This window comes from Hyperolius riggenbachi, chromosome 5 (assembly GCF_040937935.1).
Source record: "Hyperolius riggenbachi isolate aHypRig1 chromosome 5, aHypRig1.pri, whole genome shotgun sequence".
Taxonomy (NCBI): Eukaryota; Metazoa; Chordata; class Amphibia; order Anura; family Hyperoliidae; genus Hyperolius; species Hyperolius riggenbachi.
The window spans coordinates 124,442,104-124,452,310 of record NC_090650.1 but is presented as its reverse complement, the minus strand read 5'-3'; the positions used below and the strand labels follow the sequence as shown (position 1 = coordinate 124,452,310).

At 44.6% G+C, this 10,207-nt stretch overlaps 1 protein-coding gene across 1 annotated transcript in view; it reads left to right on the top strand.

Annotated features, from left to right (window-relative positions):
• The window catches only part of OSBPL10 (oxysterol binding protein like 10), a 631,331-nt gene that overhangs the window by 347,570 nt on the left and 273,554 nt on the right, over positions 1 to 10,207 (top strand). The gene's annotated exons all lie outside the window — the stretch shown is intronic.

Below are 10,207 nucleotides of genomic sequence, written 5' to 3'. Positions count from 1 at the left end.
TTTGTTTGTGTGTGTGTGTATATATATATATATATATATATAAATATAAATATATATATATATATATATATATATATATATATATATATATACACACACAAACAAACAAAACACACACTATCCTAGCTGATAGCCCAGCGTTGTCCAGGTATGTATTTGGCTGGTGTTGGCTCTGCCTACTTTTTCTAACCCTAAGGGCCTGTACACACTGAAAAACGCAAGAAAAATCGCAAGCGCATGCGTTTTTCATGCGCTGCGCTTAAAAAAGCGCAGCAGGCACTGCGATTGCGTTTTTCTAAAAACGCATCGCGCCAGTGTGTACAAGTCATCACGATTTTCATTATTTTTCAAAAGACCTTGCGATTTTAAAAACTCATGCGTTTTTAAAAACGCAGCGCAAGCGCAGCAGTGTGTACAGGCCCTAAGACACGATTACTCAATTAGTCAATGACCTAGTTTGTGTGCTTTGCAGTCTTTGGCATCAATAATTTGCATTGAAATAAAACAAATCTGAATGGCTGTGGCTCCACCTCTTTTCTGAATGTGAACCCCAGACACCTAATGACCAACTGTACCAGGTTTGAGGCTTGTGCCATTAACAGTGAAAGAATGGCAGCAATTAAATATTCCCCTTGAGAATCAGTAGGTGAATTTTGATTGACTTTTGTAGGCTCCACCCACTTTTCTGAATATTAATCCCAGTCACCCACTGACCAACTGTGCAAAGTTTGAGAACCCTACCATTAACTGTTTAAGAATGGCTGCAGTTTACATTTTCCCATTGAAATTTGTATTTGTCTCCGCCCACTTTTTGGTTATGGGGATGTGTATCCTATATGTTATTCCAGGTAATGTGCTATGAGTGTGCCAAGTTTCATTCAAATCCGTTCAGCCATTTTTGCGTGATTAACAACCAAACTTTCACATTTATAATATTAGTGATATATATATATATATATATATATATATATATATATATATATATATATATATATATATATATACTCGACTGTAAGTCGAGACATGTAGGTATGCCTCACTGAATAAAATTATAGGGGTCGACTTGTACACGAGTTGGACCTAAATTTCGTACTCATAGCCGAATGGGCGCTGCTCTCGCTCAACCCTTGTAGGGTGAGCCACGGCGCTATACTTGGGGACCTGGAGGAGTTACTGGCTGCAATTAAGGACCAGGAGAGGTTAATGGATGCAATAATTTATGCAATGCAGTTATTATCCCCTCCTGGTCCCCAAGTGCAGTCATTAACTTTGCTCATTAACTTTGCTGGGTAGACTTGTACTTGAATCAATTAAAAAAAATGAGCTTAAAGGGAAGGTTCAGGGACCCGTGGCAGGCAGGAGGTGCCCTCGGCGTCGCTCCGCAGGCTCCCGGTAGTTCTAAGCCTGCGCAGTACAGCCCAGAGGACGTCCGATGACGTCAGCGCGCCGGTGTGGAACGCACAATGGAGCGCAGAAGAGGCCCGACCTGGCCGCCGGCCTGGCCAGGTTGGGTCGGCCACCGGAGACCACCAGGAGCCTGCGGAGCGGCGCCGAGGGCACCTCCTGCCTGCCACGGGCTGGAGGAAGCCCCAGGTAAGTGGATAAGGATTTTTAGTTTTTTTCATAGACCCTGAACCTTCCCTTTAAGAGGGTCATATATTGGAGTCGACTTATACATGAGTTCAACTTATATTCGAGGATATACGGTTTAAATATGAGCATTCTTTGTAATGCTGTTAAATACTGTTATGATATGAGTGAATACATAGTAGGAATCTCTTCCTGGGGCATTTTTGAACAGAACTGATACAAAATTAAAAAGGAACATTAACCTAGGATTGAACTTCATCCCAATCAATAGCCGATACACCCTTTCCCATGAGAAATCTTTACCTTTTCTGGAATAGATCATAAGAGGCTGATATTGTGGTGAAAGCCCTCCCACTGTGTGATGTCATGACCATGGTCCTGACAGTTTGTTGTCTTTGAATCTCATTGCATTGTGGGAAATAACGGCTTTTTCCAACTGCCAAACAAGCCATATCTCCCTCTGTGCATAGACCTCTCCGCAGAGATCACTTGGCAGATGTCACCACCTGTGATAAATTTCACAATGCAAACAGGGATGAGGAAAGATTTTACAATGGGTAGACACTGAGTAAATAATAATAATAATAATAATAGTAATAATCATGTAAATTAGTATTGTCAAAAAATACAGTAAGCAATTTTATTCATTTCAAGTCATTTCAAGTTATTTTCACTATAGTTCTTCTTTAAAGGGAACCTTAACTGAACAGGGGGTAAAGAGTTTTACTTACCTGGGGCTATTACCAGCCCCCTGCAGCAGTCCTGTGCCCTCGGCTCCGCTCTGGAATCCTCTGGTCCCCCGCTGTCACTTAGTTTCGTTTTTGACGACTCACCAGTCGCCGGCCGCCATGCGTATTATTGGACGCATTCACCAATGCAATTAGCGCTATTGCGGACCGCAACGCGTACAAAAATATGCATATCTACGCGTGCGGAATGCGTCAACGCGTATTTTTGTACGCGTTGTGGTCCGCAATAGCGCTAATTGCATTGGTGAATGCGTCCAATAATACACATGGCGGCCGGCGACTGGTGAGTCGTCAAAAACAAAACTAAGTGACAGCGGGGGACCAGAGGATTCCAGAGCGGCGCCGAGGACACAGGACTGCTGCAGGGGGCTGGTAATAGCCCCAGGTAAGTAAAACTCTTTGCCCCCCGTCCAGTTAAGGTTCCCTTTAAGTACTTAAAGAGAACACGAGGTGTGTTTACTGAATGTTATCTGCATACAGAGGCTGGATCTGCCTATACAGACCAGCCTCTGTTGCTATCCCAAACCCCACTAAGGTCCCCCTGCACTCTGCAATCCCTCATAAATCACAGCCGTGCTGTGAGGCTGTGTTTACATCTGTAGTGTCTGTCTCAGCTGCTCCCCCGCCTCCTGCATAGCTCCGGTCCCTGCCCCGTCCCTTCCCTCCAATCAGCAGGGAGGGAAGGGATGCAGGCGGGGACTGGAGTTCTGCAGGAGGCGGGGAGAGCAGCAGACTGACACTATAGAGATAAACACAGCCAGCTCTGACAAGCTGTTTGTCAGCAGCGTGGCTGTGATTTATGAGGGATTGCAGAGTGCAGGGGGACCTTAGGGGGGTTTGGCATAGCAACAGAGGCTGGGCTGTATAGGCAGATCCAGCCTCTGTATGCAGATAATATTCTTCAAACCCACCTCGGGTTCTCTTTAAAAATAAGAAAACAAACTAATACAATACAGTGTGAAAAATCTAATAACTTTATGAGAGATGTATCATTATGAATGAACACCAGCTGCTGGTCCATAGATGGTACTACAGTAAAACCTTGTTGTACCACAGTTGTAAATAGAAAATTGAGCTAGTTGCCACAAACCTAAACTGAAAATAAACTGATGAGATAAACAAATGTATCAATTCTCCTACTCTTAAATATAACCTTTTTTGTGTAGGTTTCAAAAATTAAAAAAACAGGTTTAGGCTGCTTACACACAGGGACGTTACAGGCGCACGTTAGTGCAGCCTGTAACGCTCCCCCAACGTACAGCAATGTAACACAAGTGGGCTGTTCACACTGCCCACGTTGCGTTACATGTAACGCTGCACGTTCTTCCGAAAGTGCAGCATGCTACGGCGTTACAGCGGCTTAAGCCGCGTTAGACTGTTTGCACATGCGCAGTCATGTTGGGGAGGAGGGGAGAGCGGCCAGGCACATGGCTAATTAATATTCACTGCATGTTGTGACGTGCAGTGTTTACTTCATGGTGCGGCTGCTCTGTGCGGCGATTGGCCGGCGGGTCCACGTGATGCCGCATGCGTCCAAGAGTACGCATCACGGCATCACGGACGCCAGAGTGAGCTGCACAACGCGGCTCACTCTGACGTCCACATCGAAGAGCACCAGACCTTGCGTTAGGTGCACGTTATGCGACCTTAACGTAGCACCTAACGCAACGTCTTGGTGTGCAAGTAGCCTTAATGTTTTTATTATCGTTTATGTCCCAGTGACAGTCTTTTATGTTCCAGAATCACAATCCATGAACTATTGATCCTTTTTTTTACCTATACTCTGCAGTCAGTAGCTGTCCACTGCCAGACAAGTGTATGGCTGTAATTGGTTATTAGAGTTAAGCCTTATACAAATGTGAGGCACTTTGCCCGGGTGAGATTGAGACCTGATCCCTTTGGTCGATGTCAAAAACACAAACACTCGCTTACATGACCGGTACACCTCAGCTCTGGCGACATTGCAGGGCTGATTCAGATAAAATGCATCACTAGCTTAGAGGCTAGCAATGTATTCTGTTTTGATGCAAGAGGGCGGAGGGCTGATGGAGGGGCGTGGGAGTGACATCACACTGTGGGCAGGGTGAGTGGGGAGAACAATGCTTTTGGCTGAAACTGATATTTGCGTACTTGAATTTTATATTCTTTAAATGAGAAAGACAACAAAGAAACACAGCCCAGTTATATGCAGGACTCGCACTGTACATGGGTTTCTCACCACGTCACTAGTCAGTCCAAGTACTTCTACAGGACAAATATTTTTTGGCTACAGCAGAGACGGATTAGAACTTTTAATCAGTGTCTTTGTCACCACTGGGAAAAGTTCCCCTTACGTCCTATTCTTTGTGACTATTTCAGTAAGATTCTGTGAGGGAACAAATACAGCAATACAACTCATGGATGTTTTTTTTCTAATCTCATTAAAAAGAATGTTGTTTATTGGTGCCTGAGCCCCTGTTGGAGAGAATTTGATTTATTTCTTCTTCTAAATAGGAAGAGAGAAGGAATTTCCTCAAAAGTAACTCAGATAGCAGTAATGTGTGATCTTCTGATCTTTCTCAACTGTATTTCCAACTAACCAACAACGTTTGTTGTTTAAAAATCAAGTAAGGATGCAGTAACTGGTGCAGAATACTGTGCCTTTCTGAATCCTTGGTTTACTAGCCCAACTACAAAACGTGTGTGTGTGTGTGTGTGTGTGTGTGTGTGTGTGTGTGTGTGTGTGTGTGTGTGTGTGTGTGTGTGTGTGTGTGTGTGTGTGTTAGCACTCCTGCAATATTCCTTATCTGACATGTATACATGTATATCTAACTGTACAGGTTCAGTTATTATTATTATTATTATTATTTATTGTATTTATAAAGCGCCAACATATTACGCAGCGCTGAACATTAATTTAGGTTACAGACAATATTTAGGGGTGACATACAGCAATATGACAATACAGGAATACAAGAAAACCAGATCACACAGCACAGTATTAGTACAAGGTAATGCTTAGTCACTGGATGAAGCATGGAGATTAGGCAAGTTAGGTTCACTCAAATGCATGGCATGGGTTCACAGTAATGGAGGTGCCAGATCAGGTAGGACACAAAAGGAGGAGGACCCTGCCCAAAGGCTTACAATCTAGAGGGAGAGGTAAGGACACGCATGGTAGGGGACCAGAGTTCAGCTGTAGGTTTAGAGCACTTGTGAGGGGTAGTAGACCAGTTTCCAAGGTATACCAATCCCTGTGCCCAGGTAAAGGGACTGCAGGTATAGACCCAATTATCCTCGTTGCCCCCCTTTCCCTACATTTCTTAGTGCCTCATACCTTCTAGTAGTACTGAGAATTGTGTGTGTGTACCTTCCCCCACAGCAATGTCCTTAAATGCTGGTTGAGCAAGGGCTGTTTGGTAGTTCTTGGGTGCCTCGAAGACCCCTGTACTCATTGGCAAGAGTGGGAGTGATTATCTGACTGCTTCATTATTGTAGCAAGCAGATAGCTACATAATCTCCTTTTGATAGCCCCCCTCCCTTCCTCAGGAGGGGCACAGCATTTCCAAGGAGTTCCCATGCCTTTCAATACTGGGCACAGTTATTTGCAAAAAGTTAGGCACCCCTCAATGATGACAGGCATAAAGGTGCGTACACACGCACGACAGCAGCCAACGACGGGTCCGTCGGCACCTCCCGCTGGGCGGGTTTTCAGCAGACTGTAGTACGTTTGTACGCACTGTCGGCAAACTGATAAGGCTGTTCCTGAACGATCCGGCAGGCGGAGCGTTCAGGAACAGCCTTATCAGTCCGCCGACAGTGCGTACACACGCACTACAGTCTGCTGAAAACCCGCCCAGCGGGAGGTGCCGACGGACCCGTCGTTGGCGGCTGTCGTGAGTATGTACGCACCTTTAGGCACTGGGAAACACACCAGGGGGTGTCACACATGCTCATTTAGTCTTTTCCTGATAATTTGTAACCGTTATGCCGTGTCATGTAGTTCTATACTGTTATGATCACTTCTGCAGCATGTACTGCTGGCTGCAGTTTTACTGGAGACAAGCAGTTTCTGATTTCTTTGCGTGCATTTGCTCGCATAGTGTTGCATGCTTTTACACTGAGCGTTGATTCCATCTGCAGTCGCTCTGAAGTTAATGACAGATTAATGTGCTTTTGTGAAAACAAACATTGTCTGTTGCAATGGAGCTGCAATCCCTTTCTTGCAGGCTGCATATCATTGTCTGCCCTTTCCTGCTGTCAGCCTGTGATTGATTACCATTCACCTGTGTGGGAATCTGCATGTCCGCTCCCATTGGATAACCTCAGTATAAAGGACTGCTTCCTGCAGTGTTACATTGGCTATTATAGTCTCAGATTCTGTCTGTTATTCTGTCCGGCCCCCACCTCGTTCCTAGTCCGTGTGGACTGCGCTGACTCCTGCGAAGGGGTCAGCGAGTGCTCCTAGTTTTGCTCTTGTTATCAGAAGTTGTTACTTTGCTTGTCTTGCGTCATATATCGGTTCATCGCCAATATATACACATACTAGCACGTTTGTTATTTTCTTGGTATTCGTGTTACGTTAATACATCAGTGTCGCTGATATATACATACTCGAACTGTTTATATTCTGTGTCAGTTAGTTCCAGCACGTTTTGGTAGGTTACGCGTATCGTGATCACCCGTGCTTAGCTAGTTCAGTCCTGTTCCTAGTCCTGCTCCAGTTCTTAGTTAGTGTTCCTTGCTTATGTCATATATCGGTTTATCGCCGATATATACATATGTCAGTTAGTCGTTTGTAGTTCATTGATAGCTGTAACCGTAATACGCTAGGAAATCATACCTATTGTATATTTGTGTGGATTACGTCTGCCTTCTTTGACTCTATTTCCCGACTATTCTGTCCTGTCCTTGTGAGGCACGCCACCGCTGCAATCGCATTGGCTGCCTCATTCCAGTCTGTCTTGTCTTGGACGTTTGCTGTCACTTAAGCAGTAACTAGTTAAGCAAATGTTCATTCTGTTACCTGTCCTAATCTCCAGAGTTCTGGTTTATGCGCTCAGCGCTAACGTGCGCTGAGCCACTATAGTGGAAGGATTGTTTGTGGCTGTTCGGATCTACGCCTGCTCTGTGCGCCACATCTCCTGTTGGAGTCAGTCCTCTCCTCCACTAAACTGGGGATATCCTGGTTCCTTGTGCTAGCGTGTGTACCTCCTTCACGTCAGAATCCGCATTGTGCGCTGACCGTGGAGGATATACCACCAAGCGCAACATGTACATTGTCAAGTGGGCATGCAGGGATTCTGTGGTGATATATACATTCATTAGCTTGGTTCTGTTGTAATGAATGTACAAGTACAAGTTCCGCTCCATCATCAGTCTCCCAATGGCAATCGCCGCTAGGAGCCTGTTAGACAGCAAAATCGCTGCCTATTTACAATGTACAGCGCTGCGATCTAAGGCAGGGCTGTACTGGGGACAGCCGTGTCACTATGCTGTCCCCTCTGAAGGCACAGGAGCGATCTGTTGCCTATGACAGCCGATCGTGGTGATTGGCTGTTGGGGGGAGGGAGGGCTGGGGAGAAAAAAAATAGTGAAATGTATTATTAAAAAGACAAATGTATACAAACAAACAAACAACCCAGCAGTGATCAAAGCCCACCAACAGAAAGCTCTGTTGGTGGGCAGAAAAGGGGGGTAATCACTTGTGTGCTGAGTTGTAAGGCCCTGCAGCGAACCCTTAAGCCCAATCTACACGGTACGATTTTTTGTGCGATTCGATATGCGATCGTTATGCAAATACAATTACTAAGATCGCATAACGAATCGATCGCGGATGTGGAAAGTCTCTACACAACACAATTGTATTTCGATCACGATTCGATTCACGATCGTTATCGAATCGTATACAAAAAATCGTATATCGAAAATGCATCTAGAATGTGCGATATGTTACCCAATCGATTGTGAAAAGGCGTGTGTTTTAGATTTTTTTTTTATATAATTAGTTTCTGTATACAAATTAAGATGTATTTTATAAGTTGTAGTAGGCTGTAACTTCCTACAGGATATATATACATTGGCCTCGATTCATAAACAGCAGTGCGATAACAAAAATCTTGTCGGGAAAATACCGCACTCGGTATTTTCCCGGTCTGTGTGCTAATTCATAAAGATTTCCCCAGCTGCCCTTGGAGGTCGGTAAATTACCGCAGCCCATTGAGCGGTAGAGTAGAGCAGTGTCCCGATTCCCTCTTTGCCCTGCAGAAATGACTCACACAGACAGCTCTCTCTGGCTCTCCCACTGATGACTCAGACAGATGAGTCACACAGTCTTTCCCTGCCTGCAGAAATTACTCACACAGCAGGCTCTTTCCACTGATGACTCAGACAGATGAGTCACACAGTCTTTCCCTGCCTGCTGAAATGATTCACACAGACATCTCTCCGGCTCTCTCCACAGATGAATCAAACAGACTTTCGGATCTCTGCACTTTGCATTAATCAGAGCTGTCAGAGCTGTCGGTAACTTGGTAAGACCTCACCAGAGGTGTCGGTAACTACCGCCAGGCTTACCGCATGTTGAAGGCTTTATGAATTGACATTTGCTGACAATTTACTGACATGTGTTGTCGGTAACTGCAGCCAAGTCGGTAATTTAGCTCCCTGGTCGGTAATGTCAGCTTTTCATGCGGTAACAGCCTTTATGAATTGACATTTTGCTAAGTGGTCGGTAAAGTCTGCTGTTTTCAGCATTACCGCATGAGGTAATGCTTTATCAATCGAGGCCATTGTGGTGACAGGAGGACCTAAGAAGACAGCTGGTTCTCCAGGGGAAGCTGAGCAATGGTCTTTTGTTTATGGTCATGCTGTTTTTCTTGTATTCTTAGCTGTCATGTAAGCTCTGGCAATGGAATGTATAAAAGCTGTGTAACGTACTCTATGAGTTAAAGCACTATCAGATACTCCTGTGTGTCACTGTGTTTTTACAACAGGCCTGTGCAAATATGATATATATGTACTAAAAGCAATTAGCTTTTGAATGTAATGAGATAGACTCTACATTTCTGGGTGTCATGAAGTGGGTCCTAAAAAGGGAGATCTAAGTTGAAAAGACCTAAATGTGATATATGTACTAAAAGCAATTAGTTTTTGAATGTAATGAGATAGATTCTTTACAGCGTGCTAAGCAGGCAATGGGTGGAGTAAGTGAAGGGAGTTCCAGGCGGATGGGCGGAGCCAAGCAAAGGGAGTTCCAAGTGGAGTTTTAAAGCGATGGTAATAGTGATGCAGTCATTCTGTACCTTTGGTGTGACTAGAGTGGTCTGCTTTCCGCAATTGAACTATTACATCATGTCAACCATGGCTATGTCTGATAAAGAGCGTGCGTCCGCTGCTCTGGCTCTATTGATCCTCGATCGAGTGAGGAAGAGGAATAGAAACAAGCAGAAGCGTTCATGGGCCAAGGTTTGGCTACAGAGGAGGCATAAATTCAGTCACATGAGCCTTTTGCATGAACTTCGTGAAAACAATCCTGACGATTTTAGAAATTATGTTCGGATGTCTGATGAAAGCTTTGATGAGCTGCTGGAGAAGCTCCGTCCCCGGATTACAAAGCAGGACACAGTCATGAGGGAGGCCATCACAGCAGAGCAACGACTGCGCGTGACTTTACGCCTCCTTGCAACTGGAAGATCGAATGCGGATTTGAAATTTTCATCTGCAATTTCACCACAGCCGTTGAGCCGAATTATACCAGAAACTTGCCAAGCCATTGTGTCGGAGTTGTCAGATTTCTTCAAGGTAAGCCTTATTTGTTTGTGACATATGTGAGGCACTGCATGTAAACTGACTTTGTTTTGTGTACTGAAATGTATTTATTTTCTTTT